This window comes from Musca domestica, unplaced genomic scaffold (genome assembly GCF_030504385.1).
Source record: "Musca domestica strain aabys unplaced genomic scaffold, Musca_domestica.polishedcontigs.V.1.1 1, whole genome shotgun sequence".
Lineage (NCBI taxonomy): Eukaryota > Metazoa > Arthropoda > Insecta > Diptera > Muscidae > Musca > Musca domestica.
In genome coordinates, this window is record NW_026712114.1 from 9,559,714 (window position 1) to 9,576,273 (window position 16,560).

A 16,560-nucleotide genomic window follows, 5' to 3' on the forward strand; every position below is an offset into this window, starting at 1 on the left:
ACAATTTTATTATCTCCCACCTCTACATTTCTTGTTACGTTTTCCCATTGAATGATGGTCATGTGACAATGACAACTTAATTACTTGACACCAGTAGCTGCAAGAATACAACAAAAATATGTCATTACGTCACGGAAGAGCATTCATCACATACCCCCAACACCCAATGCTCGACCATTTACTTGAGCCGGAATGGTGGTGAACTGGTATGCCGTTTATTAACAAACATTGCGTTCCGCTTCTGTGATTTTGCCTCGAGCTCTGCCCTCAAGGATAAACATGTAAGGAAGAGTTGAGTTTATATGTTTGTTTGTTGTAATGTGGGGGGTCTGTGGCATTCAGCTGTTGTCGTGTGACCGTAGAGTCTGTTAACTAAAACAATTATAAACTCATATTTGTTAAGTGTCATTCTTCGGACATCCTAACAATCCGTTACATTTTTGACAAAATATTTCATGGTCAAAGTAAACATGTAATAATTTAACAGCTGTGAGTATTTTTTATAATGCTGGTTTAAGAACAATAGATAAATAGGTTGGAGCAAAAAATACAAAAAAAAAAAAAAAATCGGTAAACTGATATCTTGCTTCTTAAGGCTAGATTACACTTGGTGTTAGTGTCATATGAACTGCCTTTTTTCCATCTTTGAATGTTGTACTTTAGGTGTGGCCCAAACGACAAAGTGAATCGATTGAAACAATATGGTAACTTATATGTATTTTCCCGTCCTTTTATCTTACCAAATAATCTATTAAGTCCTCACTATACAGACACGGGGGAACAAGTGTCGGCGAAACCTTGCCAAAAGAACCAATAGCGTACGTGTGACCGTCAGATGAAAAAAGTAGTATAATTCGGTTTTGTTGACAGATGTATGCCCCAAGCCTTGAGTTATGATTATTCAAACCTTTATGGGTGAGGTTCCAAAGCAGTTGGACAATATGGACCGATTCGTATCTAACCTAAGAGTGATAAAAATACTACAACGTGCTAGATTTGGGCTAAATCGACTACTTCCTATACTTTATATGAGATATGTGCAAATTTTTGGAAAATGTGGAAACATGTGTGAGGTACCAGATATAGCGGACGAAATATTCCACTTCATTGAATACAGATAAAAATATTGGTCTGAGCAAAATTTAAAGGAAATCGAAAATTTATATCTACTTTTAAACGAAATCAGAAATTCCGATAAATTACATATTCATATCAGATTTCTGGTAAATAAAAATATTTAGATATAGCAAGTTGTATAGAATCGACGACTTGTTTCGCAAGTTATGAAAGATCACAGTATCATCATCTTCACAACAGATTTTGCATTAGCAAAAATATTTGTGTGAAATTTGATTTGAAGAAAGTTGGATGCTTATTTCGCTATCTTTGAGAGATTTGTTTTTCAAAATCTACCAGAAGAAATGGTCCGATCTGAACCAGATCTTGTGTTGAGGGAAATATTGAGATGTACCAAGTCTGAATGGAATCGGATTTAATTTCGCTTTATTTAATCTCCATGGGTACTCAAAATTTTGACCCTTTGTGGGGGAGCTACCAGAAGGAGTAGACCGATATATACCATTTTCAAACCAGACCTTGGGTTAATAAAAATAATGTGATGTGTGTAATTTTAAGAGAACCGGATGCTTATTTCGACCATTTGTGGGAGAGGTACTAGAAGGAATGATCGGATCTCTACCATGTTCATAACAGATCTTGTGTCTATGGAAATATTGAGATGTAGTAAGTCTGAATGGAATTGGATGTTAACATCGTGTTTTATGAACTTCATGGAAATTCAAATCTTTCACCCTTTGTGGGGGAGATACCAGAAGGAGTTCAACAATGTATTAAATCTTCATAACAGATCTTGGGTTGATAAAAATATTGTTACGTGTGTAATTTAAAGACAACCGGACACTTACATCAAATTTTATGAGAGTTATAATTATTCCAAATTTTGATCCCTTGTGGGGGAGGTACTTGATGGAGTGGACCCACATTGTCCATTTTCGCACTTGACCTAGCACTGATGCAAATATTAGCATTCCCTAAGTTGGAGCAAAAGCGGATTATCGTTTGTCTTTCTGCAGTGAATTATTTTCTTTGTTATTGAGCAACCTGTAGGGGTAGAAGCTTGAAGGTTTATATGGAAGTCAGCCAATGAGTATATATATACATACGAGATTAAAGAAAGTACTATATTGTACAAAATGCTGAAAAGTGTTGTCTTAAACGGCACGAATGGTACTAAAACGAACTGTAAAATTTTGTAATAGAGAGTAGAGGGTTTGAATAGGATTGACAATATCTGGCACAATATATATGAGGCAGAGACAGAGGGCCCAACCGCCAACCTTCGTACATCTCTGGAATGGGAAATTATTAGTCAAAGAAAGTGTGGTCTATTGTAAACCTTAAATGTCAACATTCAGTTATATCGGGAAATACCATTATATTGAGCGTATATCATAATTGGGATCCATATGGACAGTTTTTCAAGTATGTTTTTTCGCAATGGGAATACAAGCTGCCGATCTACTGCGAATTCAATTGAATAATGTGACCAAAATCTCAAAAATTTATTTAATGCTATTTCAATACCAGAAATTGTACGAATTAAACATATATACGAGCAAAATTTTGTCCACCTTCCTCATTGCGTACAGACGGACCGACAGGCGAACGAACTTGGCTAAGTCGACAAAGAATGGTATGCTGATGAAAATTATAAATACTCTCCATAGTCCCTCCGTCTGGCTGGTGCGCACATTCTAATATTTTTAGCAGTGCTAGGCCAGTTGCGCAAGTGGACAATATCGGCCGACTTCACTAAGTACCTCCCCCACAAGGATCAAAATGTTCATTAATTTTAACATTTATAAAATGTGAAATAGTAGTCCGATTGTCTTCAAGTACAGGGTTGCCCATATTCGAAGGACCCATCTGGCAACGCCATAACTTTTGACAGAGATGTCACATCGCTTACTGACATATCGCGTTTGAAGCGTCAGTCCAAGCAGATTTTTACCATGAACCAATACATGCCACGCGAGCGCTCTGAAATAGTTGAAATTTACATTCAACAGAAGAAGTCAATTGTGAAAACTCAACGTGCTTTTAAAACATTAAAAAATGTGAGAAGTGCGACTTCTAAGAACACCATTAAGTGTTTATACGAAAAATTTTCGACTGGTAAGGCTCTTTCTAATCCGAAGAGGCCATATAAAAGTCGACCAAGGCGATCGGCCGAGAATATCGCTGCCGTACGAGCCAGTGTTGAGAGGTCCCCAAGAACATCCCAAAAACGCCGTTCTCAGCAGTTGGGCATGGCTCGGTCCACTTTTCAACGGATTATTCGCATTGATTTGCATTTGTTCCCTGCGGACAAGCCTCGTCGATTGGAATGGGCCCAAAGAGTCATCGAATTGGCCGAAAAAAAAACATGGGTCCGTCGAATATGTGCAACCCTGTATACTATATGGGGTCTACGACGAATATTTTGAGATGTTAAAACAGAAAGACAAAGTTAATATACCCTCCTTTTCAAGCGAGCTTAAAAAGGTGAAGAGGAAGGGTGAGATGAAAACATTGCAATCAACTTCAAACAGCTATTATTTCTAAGCCACTCGTCCGACAGCTGTTAAAATTATTCCAGTGACAGCTCATTATATTGTTTACCAGCGTATTTTGGTAAGAATTTTCCAGAAAAAAGTTATTCGTGATAGAATTCAAGCGTGATAGTGTGATTTCTTTATATTTGGCTGGAAAACCACAAGTGGCTATTGTTAGAGCCCACCAGCATTTAAATGTGAATAAATCTCTTGCGTCTCGTACCATCGCTGGTTACCTTGGTACTGATAGCGTAGCCCGACAACTTCCTTGATGTCGGGCTACGCTATCAGACGGACGGAAGAAAACAGCAACATCAGCAGAAATGGTTCGAAACGTAAAGAAGCGACTTGATCGAAACCCTCGTCGCAGTGGACGAAAAGTGGCTCGTGAGCTGAACATATCGCAGTATTCCATTCGGCAAATATTGAAAAATGAGCTCGGGGAAAAGTCATTGAAATCCCAAAAAGTGCAAGAACTTACACCGCAACAGAAAGAAAATAGACTCAAAAGAGCTAAAGAGTTGCTTCGCTTGGCCGAAAGTGGTGAACTTACGAATTTGGTTTTCTCCGATGAGAAAACATTCGTTGTCCAGAAGTTTGTAAACAAACAAAATGATCGTGTTTACTTGACAAAGAGGTCGGCTGAAAATGTGCACCTTCGGTTGGCCACCTGAACTTGAGCGCCGGCCATGGTGATGGTGTGGGCAGCCGCTCCGCTCGTATTAATCGACCGTGGCATCAGAATAAATGCCGAATATTTTCGCGAAAATGTTCTGGATGGTGTATTAAAGCCTTGGACACGAAAATATTTTGGCCGTAGATCTTGGACATTCCAACAGGACTCAGCACCATCGCACTCACCGCGCGCCACCCCAGTATTGTTACAAAATGAGGTTCCTCACTTCGTTTCTAGTGTCCAATGGCCACCAAAATCACCGGATACCAAGACGTTGGACTATTGTGTCTGGAGTATTTTGGAGTCGATCACCTTAAGCAAACGCTTCGTCGGGAATGGGCCAAAATACCACAGACGGTTTTATTTGTTTGAAGGCCATAATTCGTGCCAAAGGTGACCAATTCGAACAAATCTAAACTTAATCTAAAATTTGTTGCTATTTCCGACATTTTTTGGTTTCATTCAATAAAAATTGAAGGAAAAATTTAAAAAATATATAATTTTGTTTGCATTTTGTTATCTAACACTGTATATGGGAATTTCGACCTTTTGTGGGGGAGGTAGGTGAGAATATTATATCTTGTGTTGGCTAACAAATGTTAAGATTTCCTTGCGATATATTTTCATAATTTTTCCTTAACATTTACTAGTGTCCTCAGAATTTTAAAAGAGTAAAATACACTCTTTAAGTTTTGCAACAATTAAACCAAATCATACACACATGACCGACATGACAGCCATGACCAACATACACCTTGAGAAGCAGTCATGCGTAATTATTTTAATAATGTCTTTTTGGTATTTTTTTTAGTTTGAATATAACATTTTTTCTACCAAAAAAACGAGTAGAATTTATGCCAAAACAAACTACCTTGAAAAAGGAAAGGCAACATCGAATGTCCTGAAAACAAACAAAATTTCACCAGACCACTTTGGTCAAAAGATACGGACTTGGTTTTTCTTTCTGTGGTGGAAACTTCTCATTAGTGCAACGGGTTCATTTGCATTTGTTGTCATGCGAAAATAAGGAAACGGTCAGTGGGTATTCAAAGTAAACAACTTCCATACAAAGAGTATGTATGTATGTTCGGCGGAACAATTACGACGAGAGTTAAGCAAACACCGAACACAACCTTTTTTATGTGGAAAAATGTGTTTAATGACTTCAGTTTTTTTATTTTCGCATAGATGTTATTAATTAATTTCATTCGTCTTTTATCGGTTCATTGCGAACAATTAAGTGAATGCGAAACACATGTTTCCTTTTCCGTCAGGGATACATGTACATATGTATGCGTGTTTGTATGAGGGATTTTTCTCCATTTAAATTTGCCCTTTCAACGGAATGTTGTTGAAAGCCTTTGAAATTGTTTAACAATAATTAAAGCAAGTTTCTGGAAATGCCTCACTCACTATGCATGCGAAAGTGCAAAAGTATTTTTTAACATACAACGACGAACACAAAACATGTTCGAAGAATTAAGTTGCCACATTTATGCATAATTTGATGACTTCGATTTGCATAATTTATTTATTTAAAATTTAATTTTAACGAAAAATGGATTACGATATTTCATTGACAATATGTGATTTTGTAGGTTAGATGCATTACGGCCGGGTCGAACTTTGAATACCCTCCACCATTTGGAACGACTTGGCAATTCTTAAAAAACATAAAAATCCATTAAAAATTCTGTTAAAATCTTAAAAATACCGAATGTAGCTGTTATATTGGGGTACGACGACGATGGATGTGCATAGGTAACTTTTGTCATAAGCCATTACAATATTCAAATGCGAAACTTAAAATAATCGGTGAATAATGTAGCTAAAATCATTAAAATACCGAATATCGGGAGTTACCGTATAATTTTGAATAATTATAACTCCTATAAAATGTGGAATGAGAGTCCGACTGTCTTCAAGTTTCGCTTATCTAAAAATTTTTACAAACGTAAGATCTTATATGAAAATTAAATATATCGGAACATTCTTTCTGGTACCTTCCAAACAAAGAATTTCAAATTTCGAATAACGCTTATTAAATTGAAATAAGCATATGATTATCTTTAAATTTAACATATTTAAATTTAACATATATATTTTTACTTACAAAAGATGTGGTGTAAAGATGCTATGTATCGGTATACTCCTTCTAGTACCTCCTCCACCACGGGGATATTTTTAAATAATTATATCTCTGAGAAAATGCGAAATAATCACCCCATTTTTTTCAAATTTACACATTCCAATATTTGGATTAACAAAAGATCTGGTGTGAAGATGATGGATATCGGCCCTCTCCTACTGGTACCTCCCCACAAAGCGTCTCAATTTTCAATATTTATATCACTCATAATTTGCGCAGCCATTTGGCGATTCTTTACGAACTCGGTATATTTAAATATCTCCCATCCTCGGATATGTTGTGAATATGGAATCTATCTACCCACTTCTTCTCATACCTCCCCCAATATTTGATTAACAATTATTCACATAAAATTGGAAATTAATGTTCGATTTCCTTTAAACTTTGCACACACCGTTATTTGTGTCAATGTTATATGATGTGGAATACTTTGGTATGTATGATACCTCAAGCAAGCGCTTCGTCGGGAATGGTCCAAAATACCGCAGAGGAACATTCGGGCAGCGTGTGACGGTTTCATTGGCCGTTTGAAGGCCATAATTCGTGTCAAAGTAAAAACTAATTTTTAATGATATATTTTCGATTAAACTAAGGGGGACTTCAAAATACTATCTTGAATTACTCAAATTAAATACTTAGAAACACCATTCTCTCACAATTCTTCTCATATCAAATCCTGACCTCTATGGCCCATTTTCGATTCTTGTAAAAGGGAACGATAAACTTAACTTTGTCATTCCGTTTGTAACATCCATAAATATTCGTCGTAGACCCCATAAAGTATATACAGTCATGATCAGCATAAAATTCTAAGTCGATTTAACAATGTCCGTATGTCTGTCTGTCCGTCTGTTCGTCTATCTGTTGAAATCACGATGCAGCCCACATTATTTGGCGTAGAGCTTCAAAATTTGGCAGAACAATTTGTATTGTGTCTAAGATGGTTGGTATTGAAATTGAGAAACATCGGTCTAGGTTTTGGTATAGCCGCCAATTAACGGTACCTCCCAATATTCGTTATTTTGACAATTTTTGTCACAATTTTCCACGGATTTCTCTGAAAATTGGTAATTGTAGTTCATAATGAGTTCTCGCTCCGGTGGCGAAACTTTGCATGTACAGGTCCAGGTTTTCCTATAGCGCACATATTACGATACCACCGATATACCGTATTTTGATAATCCTATTCACATTTACCCACGAAATTTTTTCAAATTTAATATTTAAGAAGAGTTGGTAGATGGGTTCCCGTTTTGGCCTCACCCACTTTATGGAGTATTGAAAAGTTTAGCAGCATTATTCAAACGGTCTTACTGGTATTTGTACTTTTATAAAAAATAGTTTTCTTTACCCAATGGAGGAAGGCATTAAAAATTCGGCCTGGCAGAACTTAACGTTTTTTTTTGCGACAATATTCATCGGAATTATTTAAAATTTAGCATTTGAGGTTCGAAATGGATGCTACAGCCTAAGACAGAATATTGTCCATATAACGGTACCTCTCGATATTCGGTATTTTGATGATTGTAGCGACATTATTCACCGAAATTGACAGAAAATTGTCCGTGCAGGTTCACGTTTCCGTATAGCCCCCATATAACTGTACCTCCCGATATTCGGTATTTTGATGTTTTTAGCGACATTATTCATCGGAATTGTTTCAAATTTGGTATTTGAAATTCGTAATGGATAGTACAGCCTATGACAGAAAATTGCCTGTGCAGGTTCACGTTTCCGTACAGCCCCCATATAACTGTACCTCCCTATATTCGGTATTTTGATGATTTAATCTACATTATTCATCGACTTTTTTTAAGTTTCGCATTTGAATATTATAATGGCCTATGACAAAGGTTACCTATGCAGGTCCGTCGTATAGACCTTAATATAACAGCTAAATTCGTTATTTTCAATATTTTCACATAATTTTTAACGGATTTTATTGTTTTTGAGATTTGCCAAATTCGTTGGTGGAGGGTATTCAAAGTTCGGCCCGGCCGAACTGACTGCTTTTTTACTTTTTTTTTTTCTTTTTTTTTGAGTAACTATTTTCGGTTTATTTACCCCACATACAAATATCATAAAGTATTTATTATTTCTACTGCTAATTATGATTGCAATGGAATGAGTTTCGAAGTTTTAATAAATTTCATCTAAGGACTAATTAAACAGGAATTCAGTTTCACCCTTATGATTTTTGAAAACTCAATCGTTTAACACTTCATGTTTAATTAAAATTTAATTACAATTTCCTGCAAAAGCTTGTGTTTTAAATAAAATGTTCTTGCACACCTAATCACTCGTCGTTACGCAGTGGCAAAACATCCCCCGCCAGAAAAAAATGTCATCAATATTTTGATAATAATAGTAATTAAAATATGTAAATTAGCCAATAAAAGTCACATCAATTTTTGGCAGTTGCAGAAACTGCAGCCACCCACCACCACCACCGCATAATTGAATTGAAATTAATGTAACAAAATATTTCGAGCAGAAAAAAAACAATCAATTTAGGTTTTAAATATTTTCATGCAGCTACAACACCAGCAGCATCGACCTTAAAACAGATTGTTGTAAAATTATAAAAATATAGGCTAATTTGCATATAAAACAGTTCTTTTTTTCCATAAATTTTTTAGCCATGGAGTGATTTTGACATTTATATGCATAAAAGTTTGTAAAGATATGGCGGCAATATTGTGAAGTGCGCAGATACGAGTATTGATGAAGCGATTTTCTTGGCAACCAAAATGTAAGTGGCATTTACAACTACAAAGTTTGAAAAATATGAAGAACCCCTTTTTAAAGCTTGTTGCTTGCCCAAGGTGTTGTTCTCCCAGCTGGCTCTGGCTACAGGGTGGTAGGTCTTTTTTGCGATATTCTTTCAACAAAATGTCAAGTGGTTGCTCAAGTGTTTTCGCATATAAATAGATGTTAATGTTATTCTTGTCAGTTTTTTTTTAACTAAATCGTTTTAACATATTTTATGGCAGAATATTTTTTAATGGAAGTTTTTTCGTAGAGGAAATATTTTTAGAATTTTTGTAACATATTTTATGGTAGCAATTTTGCTAAACAATTTTTGAAGGTGTTACTGAAGAAAACGAAGTCATTGCTTTGTCATTACAGCCTAAATATATGCTCTAAAAATTATTTAAAAGTTTTTGTCTTGCGTTTTAGGGATTCTAACATTTAATCAATAAGTGATTTACAAAGATAACGTTTTGGACAACGTTATTGATAATGTATAGGGGGAAAGTTTCCATGGCTATGACGACAGTTTTACAAACAGATGACAGAAGCCGTGAGGTCACCTTTGAACATAGAAAACCGCAGGTGCTATTGCAATCTTTAATGAAGATCTTTTATCAAAGAAACAAGCTAGAAAGTATTACAAATAGATTTTTCAGCGTTTTTAGATATCATCATCAATTATTTAGGCATGAATTATTGAATATTTTAAAACGGCCATAACTCCTTAAATATTGAGTTTTCAGCGTTTTTAGCTATTATTTGTGATCACTTTTTAGGCATGAATTATTACATACTTTAAAATGGCCATAACTCCTTAAATATTGAGTTTTCAGCGTTTTTAGCTATTATTTGTGATCACTTTTTAGGCATGAATTATTGAATATTTTAAAATGGCCATAACTCCTTAAATATTGAGTTTTCAGCGTTTTTAGCTATTATTTGTGATCACTTTTTTAGGCATGAATTATTACATACATTAAAATGGCCATAACTCCTTAAATATTGAGTTTTCAGCGTTTTTAGCTATTATTTATGATCACTTTCTTAGGCATGAATTATTACATACTTTAAAATGGCCATAACTCCTTAAATATCGAGTTTTCAGCGTTTTTAGCTATTATTTGTGATCACTTTTGTAGGCATGAATTGTGACATACTTTAAAATGGCCACAACTCCTTAAATATTGAGTTTTCAGCGTTTTTAGCTATTATTTGTGATCACTTTTTAGGCATGAATTATTGAATATTTTAAAATGGGCGTAACTCCTTAAATATTGAGTTTTCAGCGTTTTTATTATTTGTGATCACTTTTTTAGGCATGAATTATTACATACATTAAAATGGCCATAACTCCTTAAATATTGAGTTTTCAGCGTTTTTAGCTATTATTTATGATCACTTTCTTAGGCATGAATTATTGAATATTTTAAAATGGCCATAACTCCTTAAATATCGAGTTTTCAGCGTTTTTAGCTATTATTTGTGATCACTTTTTTAGGCATGAATTATTGAATATTTTAAAATGGCCATAACTCCTTAAATATTGAGTTTTCAGCGTTTTTAGCTATTATTTGTGATCACTTTTTTAGGCATGAATTGTGACATACTTTAAAATGGCCATAACTCCTTAAATATTGAGTTTTCAGCGTTTTTAGCTATTATTTATGATCACTTTTTTAGGCATGAATTATTGAATATTTTAAAATGGCCATAACTCCTTAAATATTGAGTTTTCAGCGTTTTTAGCTATTATTTGTGATCACTTTTTTAGGCATGAATTATTGAATATTTTAAAATGGCCATAACTCCTTAAATATTGAGTTTTCAGCGTTTTTAGCTATTATTTGTGATTACTTTTTTTAGGCATGAATTATTACATACTTTAAAATGGCCATAACTCCTTAAATATTGAGTTTTCAGCGTGTTTAGCTATTATTTGTGATCACTTTTTAGGCATGAATTATTGAATATTTTAAAATGACCATAACTCCTTAAATATTGAGTTTTCAGCGTTTTTAGGTATTATTTGTGATCACTTTTTTAGGCATGAATTATTACATACTTTAAAATGGCCATAACTCCTTAAATATTGAGTTTTCAGCGTTTTTAGCTATTATTTATGATCACTTTCTTAGGCATGAATTATTACATACTTTAAAATGGCCATAACTCCTTAAATATCGAGTTTTCAGCGTTTTTAGCTATTATTTGTGATCACTTTTGTAGGCATGAATTGTGACATACTTTAAAATGGCCATAACTCCTTAAATATTGAGTTTTCAGCGTTTTTAGCTATTATTTGTGATCACTTTTTAGGCATGAATTATTGAATATTTTAAAATGGCCATAACTCCTTAAATATTGAGTTTTCAGCGTTTTTAGCTATTATTTGTGATCACTTTTTTAGGCATGAATTATTACATACATTAAAATGGCCATAACTCCTTAAATATTGAGTTTTCAGCGTTTTTAGCTATTATTTATGATCACTTTCTTAGGCATGAATTATTACATACTTTAAAATGGCCATAACTCCTTAAATATCGAGTTTTCAGCGTTTTTAGCTATTATTTGTGATCACTTTTGTAGGCATGAATTGTGACATACTTTAAAATGGCCATAACTCCTTAAATATTGAGTTTTCAGCGTTTTTAGCTATTATTTGTGATCACTTTTTAGGCATGAATTATTGAATATTTTAAAATGGCCATAACTCCTTAAATATTGAGTTTTCAGCGTTTTTAGCTATTATTTGTGATCACTTTTTTAGGCATGAATTATTACATACATTAAAATGGCCATAACTCCTTAAATATTGAGTTTTCAGCGTTTTTAGCTATTATTTATGATCACTTTCTTAGGCATGAATTATTACATACTTTAAAATGGCCATAACTCCTTAAATATCGAGTTTTCAGCGTTTTTAGCTATTATTTGTGATCACTTTTGTAGGCATGAATTGTGACATACTTTAAAATGGCCATAACTCCTTAAATATTGAGTTTTCAGCGTTTTTAGCTATTATTTGTGATCACTTTTTAGGCATGAATTATTGAATATTTTAAAATGGCCATAACTCCTTAAATATTGAGTTTTCAGCGTTTTTAGCTATTATTTGTGATCACTTTTTTAGGCATGAATTATTACATACATTAAAATGGCCATAACTCCTTAAATATTGAGTTTTCAGCGTTTTTAGCTATTATTTATGATCACTTTCTTAGGCATGAATTATTGAATATTTTAAAATGGCCATAACTCCTTAAATATCGAGTTTTCAGCGTTTTTAGCTATTATTTGTGATCACTTTTTTAGGCATGAATTATTGAATATTTTAAAATGGCCATAACTCCTTAAATATTGAGTTTTCAGCGTTTTTAGCTATTATTTGTGATCACTTTTTTAGGCATGAATTGTGACATACTTTAAAATGGCCATAACTCCTTAAATATTGAGTTTTCAGCGTTTTTAGCTATTATTTATGATCACTTTTTTAGGCATGAATTATTGAATATTTTAAAATGGCCATAACTCCTTAAATATCGAGTTTTCAGCGTTTTTAGCTATTATTTGTGATCACTTTTTTAGGCATGAATTATTGAATATTTTAAAATGGCCATAACTCCTTAAATATTGAGTTTTCAGCGTTTTTAGCTATTATTTGTGATCACTTTTTTTAGGCATGAATTATTACATACTTTAAAATGGCCATAACTCCTTAAATATTGAGTTTTCAGCGTGTTTAGCTATTATTTGTGATCACTTTTTAGGCATGAATTATTGAATATTTTAAAATGACCATAACTCCTTAAATATTGAGTTTTCAGCGTTTTTAGCTATTATTTGTGATCACTTTTTTAGGCATGAATTATTACATACTTTAAAATGGCCATAACTCCTTAAATATTGAGTTTTCAGCGTGTTTAGCTATTATTTGTGATCACTTTTTAGGCATGAATTATTGAATATTTTAAAATGACCATAACTCCTTAAATATTGAGTTTTCAGCGTTTTTAGCTATTATTTGTGATCACTTTTTTAGGCATGAATTATTACATACATTAAAATGGCCATAACTCCTTAAATATCGAGTTTTCAGCGTTTTTAGCTATTATTTGTGATCACTTTTTTAGGCATGAATTATGACATACTTTAAAATGGCCATAACTCCTTAAATATTGAGTTTTCAGCGTTTTTAGCTATTATTTGTGATCACTTTTTTAGGCATGAATTATGACATACTTTAAAATGGCCATAACTCCTTAAATATTGAGTTTTCAGCGTTTTTAGCTATTATTTGTGATCACTTTTTTAGGCATGAATTATTGAATATTTTAAAATGGCCATAACTCCTTATATATTGAGTTTTCAGCGTTTTTAGCTATTATTTGTGATCACTTTTTTAGGCATGAATTATTGAATATTTTAAAATGGCCATAACTCCTTAAATATTGAGTTTTCAGCGTTTTTAGCTATTATTTGTGATCACTTTTTTAGGCATGAATTATTGAATATTTTAAAATGGCCATAACTCCTTAAATATTGAGTTTTCAGCGTTTTTAGCTATCATTTGTGATCACTTTTTTAGGCATGAATTATTACATATTTTAAAATGGTCATAACTCCTTAAATATTGAGTTTTCAGCGTTTTTAACTATTATTTGTGATCACTTTTTTAGGCATGAATTATTACATACTTCAAAATGGCCATAACTCCTTAAATATTGAGTTTTCAGCGTTTTTAGCTATTATTTGTGATCACTTTTTTGGCATGAATTATTGAATATTTTAAAATGGCCATAACTACTTAAATATTGAGTTTTCAGCGTTTTTAGCTATTATTTGTGATCTCTTTTTTAGGCATGAATTATTACATACTTTAAAATGGCCATAACCCCTTAAATGTTAAGTTTTCAGCGTTTTTAGCTATTATTTGTGATCACTTTTTTAGGCATGAATTATGACATACTTTAAAATGGCCATAACTCCTTAAATATTGAGTTTTCAGCGTTTTTAGCTATTATTTGTGATCACTTTTTTAGGCATGAATTATTACATACTTTAAAATGGCCATAACTCCTTAAATATCGAGTTTTCAGCGTTTTTAGCTATTATTTGTGATCACTTTTTTAGGCATGAATTATGACATACTTTAAAATGGCCATAACTCCTTAAATATTGAGTTTTCAGCGTTTTTAGCTATTATTTGTGATCACTTTTTTAGGCATGAATTATTACATACTTTAAAATGGCCATAACTCCTTAAATATTGAGTTTTCAGCGTTTTTAGCTATTATTTGTGATCACTTTTTTAGGCATGAATTATTGAATATTTTAAAATGGCCATAACTCCTTATATATTGAGTTTTCAGCGTTTTTAGCTATTATTTGTGATCACTTTTTTAGGCATGAATTATTGAATATTTTAAAATGGCCATAACTCCTTAAATATTGAGTTTTCAGCGTTTTTAGCTATTATTTGTGATCACTTTTTTAGGCATGAATTATTGAATATTTTAAAATGGCCATAACTCCTTATATATTGAGTTTTCAGCGTTTTTAGCTATTATTTGTGATCACTTTTTTAGGCATGAATTATTGAATATTTTAAAATGGCCATAACTCCTTAAATATTGAGTTTTCAGCGTTTTTAGCTATTATTTGTGATCACTTTTTTAGGCATGAATTATTGAATATTTTAAAATGGCCATAACTCCTTATATATTGAGTTTTCAGCGTTTTTAGCTATTATTTGTGATCACTTTTTTAGGCATGAATTATTGAATATTTTAAAATGGCCGTAACTCCTTAAATATTGAGTTTTCATCGTTTTTAGCTATTATTTATGATCACTTTCTTAGGCATGAATTATTGAATATTTTAAAATGGCCATAACTCCTTAAATATTGAGTTTTCAGCGTTTTTAGCTATTATTTGTGATCACTTTTTTAGGCATGAATTATTGAATATTTTAAAATGGCCATAACTCCTTATATATTGAGTTTTCAGCGTTTTTAGCTATTATTTGTGATCACTTTTTTAGGCATGAATTATTGAATATTTTAAAATGGCCATAACTCCTTAAATATTGAGTTTTCAGCGTTTTTAGCTATTATTTGTGATCACTTTTTTAGGCATGAATTATTGAATATTTTAAAATGGCCATAACTCCTTAAATATTGAGTTTTCAGCGTTTTTAGCTATTATTTGTGATCACTTTTTTAGGCATGAATTATTACATATTTTAAAATGGTCATAACTCCTTAAATATTGAGTTTTCAGCGTTTTTAACTATTATTTGTGATCACTTTTTTAGGCATGAATTATTACATACTTCAAAATGGCCATAACTCCTTAAATATTGAGTTTTCAGCGTTTTTAGCTATTATTTGTGATCACTTTTTTGGCATGAATTATTGAATATTTTAAAATGGACATAACTACTTAAATATTGAGTTTTCAGCGTTTTTAGCTATTATTTGTGATCTCTTTTTTAGGCATGAATTATTACATACTTTAAAATGGCCATAACCCCTTAAATGTTAAGTTTTCAGCGTTTTTAGCTATTATTTGTGATCACTTTTTTAGGCATGAATTATTACATACTTTAAAATGGCCATAACTTCTTAAATATTGAGTTTTCAGCGTTTTTAGCTATTATTTGTGATCACTTTTTTAGGCATGAATTATTGAATATTTTAAAATGGCCATAACTCCTTAAATATTGAGTTTTCAGCGTTTTTAGCTATTATTTGTGATCACTTTTTTAGGCATGAATTATTACATACTTTAAAATGGCCATAACTCCTTAAATATTGAATTTTCAGCGTTTTTAGCTATTATTTGTGATCACTTTTTTAGGCATGAATTATTGAATATTTTAAAATGACCATAACTCCTTAAATATTGAGTTTTCAGCGTTTTTAGCTATTATTTGTGATCACTTTTTTAGGCATGAATTATTACATACTTTAAAATGGCCATAACTCCTTAAATATTGAATTTTCAGCGTTTTTAGCTATTATTTGTGATCACTTTTTTAGGCATGAATTATTGAATATTTTAAAATGACCATAACTCCTTAAATATTGAGTTTTCAGCGTTTTTAGCTATTATTTGTGATCACTTTTTTAGGCATGAATTATTGAATATTTTAAAATGGCCATAACTCCTTAAATATTGAGTTTTCAGCGTTTTAGCGTTTTTCACTTTTTTAGGCATGAATTATTAAATATTTTAAAATGGCCATAACTCCTTAAATATTGAGTTTTCAGCGTTTTTAGCTATTATTTGTGATCACTTTTTTAGGCATGAATTATTGAATATTTTAAAATGGCCATAACTCCTTAAATATTGAGTTTTCAGCG